Source organism: Silene latifolia, chromosome X (genome assembly GCF_048544455.1).
Source record: "Silene latifolia isolate original U9 population chromosome X, ASM4854445v1, whole genome shotgun sequence".
NCBI classification, from domain to species: Eukaryota; Viridiplantae; Streptophyta; class Magnoliopsida; order Caryophyllales; family Caryophyllaceae; genus Silene; species Silene latifolia.
Window position 1 is genome coordinate 33,597,710 of NC_133537.1, and position 5,826 is coordinate 33,603,535.

Here is a 5,826-nt window from a genome sequence, read left to right on the forward strand (position 1 = left end):
TGCTGAGGACATGGGTTTGAGTGAGGAGAACCTAGCGCTGAGATTTTAGAGGGGGTTGACCCCCAGGATTATGGACAAGTTACCCGTGGGAGTCCTTACTGATGTTAAGGAAGTTTATGAGAGGGCTGGAAGAGCTGAGAGGTTGGTGGAGATGGCCCGGGAGAGAGGAGGTGAGAAAAGAAAGGCTGAGAGTGAGGGTGGTGGCCAATCTCACTACAAGAAAGGCAACCACAGTCAGGCTAGAGCGTTTTCTTCTGGCTCGGGGTTCAGTGCTGGGGCTTCCTTTGGGCGTGGCCGTGGGAGCGGTAGTGGTAGTTGGGGGATGACCTGCTTTGGCTATGGCGGTGTAGGCCACAAGAGACATGAGTGCACGAGTGTACCGGGAGCTTTTCAGAGATTGGCTCAGGGGAGCTATTCTCAGGGGCCGACACAGAGTTATGCGAGAAACAGACCGGCTGGGTCATGGTCTAACCAGGGAGGTCAGATAAACCAGGGTGGAGGTAACCGCAATGGCGGTAATTCTTATCAGAAACCAGCTACGAACAACAACAACAATCAGGGATCGGGTGCTAAGCCGACCACTTCCAGGGAGGTGGACAGAAGACCAGTGGAAAGCTTTATATGATGGACAAGAAAGCAGCTGAGGACAACGCACATGTTATCACTGGTACTTTTCTTGTTAACGGTATTCATACCTTTGTTTTGTTTGATTCGGGGGCGTCTCAGTCGTTTTTATCTTCGAGTCATGTTAAACGGTGGGGTCTGAGAGTATATGAGTCTGTAAGTGAGAAAGTTTTTATACCTTCGGGAGAGTCTGTATCATGTGGGAGGTTGTATAGGGATCTATCTATGATAGTTGGGCAAGTTGATCTACCAGTGGACTTGCTAGAGTTTCCTTTAGACAGTTTTGAGATGATAGTCGGGATGGATTGGCTGGGAAAGTACAAAGATAAGATAGATTGTCATCAAAAGAAGGTGTGTGACACCCCGCGATAAAGCGGAAAATATAACTAATAAATTAAAGCGGAAATTGTGATATTTTAAAAACTTTTTATTACTAGTCAAAGATTAACACGAGGGTGCCAAAACTAAATGAAACAAATACAATAATAGGCAGATATAGGTTATTACAACCAAAGTCTAGAAAACGGGGAAAAGATATCCGACGAATAAACATATAAAGGGTTTCTAAACTAGAAACTAAGGTCCAAGGGTTAGTTCTCGCTAGCCCACACGTCTTCCCCACGTAAGCATCTTCACCACCTGTCATTCATGTAAACATGAACACCACAGTTAGTGGGGAGTAACTCAAGGTTCTCCCAGCCACAATATGTCGAAATGCAAGTAACAAACACTTAATTAAACATATTAATCATGAATCATATATGAACAATAAAGAACAAGGAGATATAATGAATAATCAAGATGAGATAGGCATAGTACTTTCTTAATGGAATCGGCATGGTAGGTTAGAATGAATATGCAATCAAGGGTGTGGAACAACCAAGTCAACCAACTTATATTGACACGACTCAACAAGTGTAAGACATACACTTAGTATGAACTCAAGACAAACCATCTAGACTCCAACCTCTTGGTAGGACGACGATCATAATACGGTCCTAGTCTAAACCTGGATCCCGACTCTCGGGATGGACGTCATCCGATTCGACAAACGATATACCAATTGTATCCAAGACTCGAAATATGGCACACACTCGTAACCAAAGGTCGAGTAACCTCTAATCGGAAACATGGCAGATACCCGTAACCAAAGGTCCGAAGAAAGGCGGAAGGATATCCTAATTCGGAAACATGGCACACACCCGTAACCAAAGGTCCGAAAAAGGAAAGATAACCCAATCAGAAAACATGGCACACACTCGTAACCAAATGTCCGAAAGGGGTAATTAAGGAATGTTAAGTAGTCACACAATGTAAAACGTCACACTTGAGTCACAATAGGAGTAAGAATGATCATGCAAACATCATATGACACGGGGCCATTAATGTCACATTCATACTCATGGCTTGCATCTCACCATGAGTACGGATGGGAATATCAATCCCGACGATCATATCGCAACTAGAGGGCTTATAGCTCACCCCTAGTATCCGATAGGACCAAGACTCTCATAACAGAACAATACAAGGCATTATCAAGAATACGACCCTTGATAAGTAACTATTTATAATAAATATTTCATGCTTATATTAATAAATAATTCACATTATAAATTAACATGCCGGTTAAGTAAAATATAATAAATGATAATGAATAATCTACGTTATATGAAGTATACGTGATAAAATATGACCATGTCCAAGTGACCCATTTATGAGCCCAATAAATAAATCATGTGAAATCCAATGGACGGACTAGGATAAGCCCAATAAAAGTGACATAGCAAGCCCAGACCAATGAGTATGTTAGGTCCGTCATCAAAAGCTCATGAAAACTAACTAGTTCAACACAATAAGTCCCACAAAGAATTTAGGTGAGCCCAACAACAAAATTAAACGGGCCCAAAAGAATAAACATATAAGAGATCGTTAGTTAATGAATTACGTTATAGAAATTACGAGACGGTTATTTAAATAATTTCAAAGAAACAAAACTAGCGCCGAAACAATTTATGAACATGACAAGCCCGACCATAAAATCATGACGAGTTCAATTAAATTAACGATTCGCCCCAAATGAATAGATATGACCAACTCAACTTACTAAATATAACTAGTTCAATTCATTAACCTAACTAGTCCAACTTATCCAACATTACTAGCCCACTTACCACGATCAAATAAGCCCAACAAAATAAATGTGTGAGAGAGCGATATTAACGGATTACGTTATATAAAAATACGAGACGGAAATTAATTAATTAATTTCAAACATACCAAGCTAGTCCCAAAACCGAGACAAACAACTCAACCAACCACCCAAAATCCGAGATAACACTTGCCTTGTCACCCCACACAACCGTCCTTACAAACACCCCCAAACACCTCCCCCGGTTGCCCGGAAATGGCTGTAAACAGCCGCCCCAACACAAGTGTAACCAGGCCAGGACAGTCCACCCCACAAAAAACATTATGACCACCCGAGATAGAGCTCAACTTCCATTTCACGACCCCAAAACAGAGCACAAAGGCAGTACCAGTCACGGTACAGAACAAGGTTCCAGCCGCCATTTTTATCCAAACTCAAGACGGAAATTGAAGCTAAAGCTAAGACGGGAATGAGCATGACTAAGCCGCGAATAACTCCTACAATGTTCATCAAAATGATGCCCAATAAAACCCAGAAAACGGCAGCCCAAACCTTCACAAAAACAGACGGCATAAACTCGAACTCGCCATCATAACCGAGACCGCTATGAAGACGAGTCAGGGAGTATTAAAAAAAACATGTAAGATGACTATTTAACTACATATCAGACCATACATGTGAAAAGGGGATAAAGAACTAAACTTTACAACAGGAAAAACGAATGAAAACCGAGTGAGACAAGAAAGATCGACACATTGTCGAGTAACCTATCACTGTTACCTTAACTTTCTTCAATCTTCGAGAGAATGGTCTATTATGAACGAGTTTCCTTCTGGGTCCTCAAAGTCTTCACCTAGAGACCGTAATAACAGCCGAGATTAGCTTAAAAACGTTACATTCATGAGACGGGTCGAGATCTTTCTTACCTTAAAAGATGAAGGAAGAGATAAGGAGAAGAATGGTGCAAAAATTAAGAGGAATGGTGAAGAAATGGAGAGGAGATCTCGGTTTTAAGCTCGACGAAAATGGCGTGTTTATGAGCTCTGCTTGGTTTGGTAATTTTGTTGCTACTGCAGGGATTTTTCGAAAAAGAAGGAAAGAAGAAAGAGGAGGATTTGTTGGGATTGGTCAATAGGTTTTGTGAGGGTAATAAAATAATAGAAGTAGGTAGTGTGTTGTCGATACGAGATAGGTTGAGAATATATTAGCCTCACATGTGAAAATGTGACGGTCCTTTGCTAGACTGAAGTTAAGACGGGAATTATTATAAGTGCTGTCATTATTATTATCCGACCAAAAATATGTATACATAAATTCTTATATAAATTATGTCTCAAGAATATAATTTAATAATACGTATTTTTATATAAACGAGCTTTTACATATTATTTTTATAAAAATCGGGTTTGAAATAAAATTTAATTAAATTGAACAATTCAAAAATATAAAATAAACTGATTAAACGGTTTAATAAGTTTTAAATGTCAAAACGGGAAATTCACGGGTGTTACAATCACCCCATCTTTTAAAAAGTTTCGTCATCGAAACTTGAAGGTAGAAAAGAAAGGTTATAAAAATAAAAATAAAACTGAACCTTTAAAATTGGTAACCAAAACATTAAAAGGTTACAAATAGTAAGAAATAAAAATTCTTTCAAAACTTTCAAATAAAATTTTCGACAGAACCAGATTCTCATCAAAGGAACGAAAGTGTTCTCATTACGTATTCAAGAACATCACATTCCAAATCAAAGATAAGGTCAAAAGGCAAATCATTTGTGTAAATCGAAAATCAAAATACTTTCAAAAACATTAATGAAGAGTTTTCAAAAGTACAAGCCTCATTCATGGAACGAAATTGCTCTTGTCGTGCACACAAGAACGCTAACTTTCCAAGTCAAGGACAAATTTAAAACAAAATCATTCGCCGACAAGCGTAGAACAAGTTATTAAACGTCTCTAATAACGGGTTCTAACATCCGATCAACGTTATAATCAAAAGAAAAGGTAATCTATTCAAATTTTCCTTTTACAAAAGCCAATATAAAAATAAAAGTTTCGCTTTTAAACTCAAAAGGGAGTCAAGTTTGTGAAAAGATAACATCAAACTTTGACAACCAATCTATACCCAAAATTACATCGAATTCCTCAAGGGGAAAACGAAGTAGGTTAGCGGGGAGTAAGGTTCCCGAAATAGAGATAGGAATGTCGGAGAAAGAAAGGGAACAAGAGAACATTTCTCCGGAAGGTAAAGATATAGAAGTTTCCTCGCTAGGAATGGGTTCAAGAGCTAATTTTTCCGAAAACTTGGAAGATATAAAGGATAAAGATGCACCGGTATCAAAAGGAATAAGGCAAGGTTGATCAAAAATTGAGAACATACCCGTAATGATATCGGGATGAGCGGTGGCTTCGGCTCGACTCATGACAAAGATGGTTCCTCTTGGCCTAGCATTTGGAGTAGAAGCATCCTTCTTCTCGGGGCAATCCACGGCACGATGTCCGGGCTTCGCACAATGAAAGAAAGTCAAGGGCTTGCCAAAGCATCCAATTCCGGGGTGTAGAGCTTGCCTACAATGGTAGCACTTACGGTCTTTCTTAAACCTATTAGTTGAGGTGTGACTTGGTATATCGTTTGTCGAATCGGGTGACGTCCATCCCGAGAGTCTGGATCCAGGTTTAGACTAGGACCGTATTATGATCGTCGTCCTACCAAGAGGTTGGAGTCTAGATGGTTTGTCTTGAGTTCATACTAAGTGTATGTCTTACACTTGTTGAGTCGTGTCAATATGAGTTGGTTGACTTGGTTGTTCTACACCCTTGATTGCATATTCATTCTAACCTACCATGCCGATTCCATTAATAAAGTACTATGCCTATCTCATCTTGATTATTCATTATATCTCCTTGTTCTTTATTGTTCATATATGATGCATGATTAATATGTTTAATTAAGTGTTTGTTACTTGCATTTCGACATATTGTGGCTGGGAGAACCTTGAGTTACTCCCCACTAACTGTGGTGTTCATGTTTACATGAATGACAGGTGGTGA

The 5,826-nt window shown here is 39.4% G+C and overlaps 1 long non-coding RNA gene across 1 annotated transcript; it reads right to left on the reverse strand.

Moving 5' to 3' along the window:
- Window positions 1-1,193: 1,193 nt before the first annotated feature.
- LOC141621329 (uncharacterized) lies at window positions 1,194-3,817 on the reverse strand. Its single transcript, XR_012532233.1, has 3 exons — window positions 3,700-3,817; window positions 3,554-3,626; window positions 1,194-1,263 (listed from the first exon to the last, which is right to left on the reverse strand). It is a non-coding gene; the product is annotated as an uncharacterized LOC141621329 (long non-coding RNA).
- Between the last annotated feature and the right edge of the window lie 2,009 nt (window positions 3,818-5,826).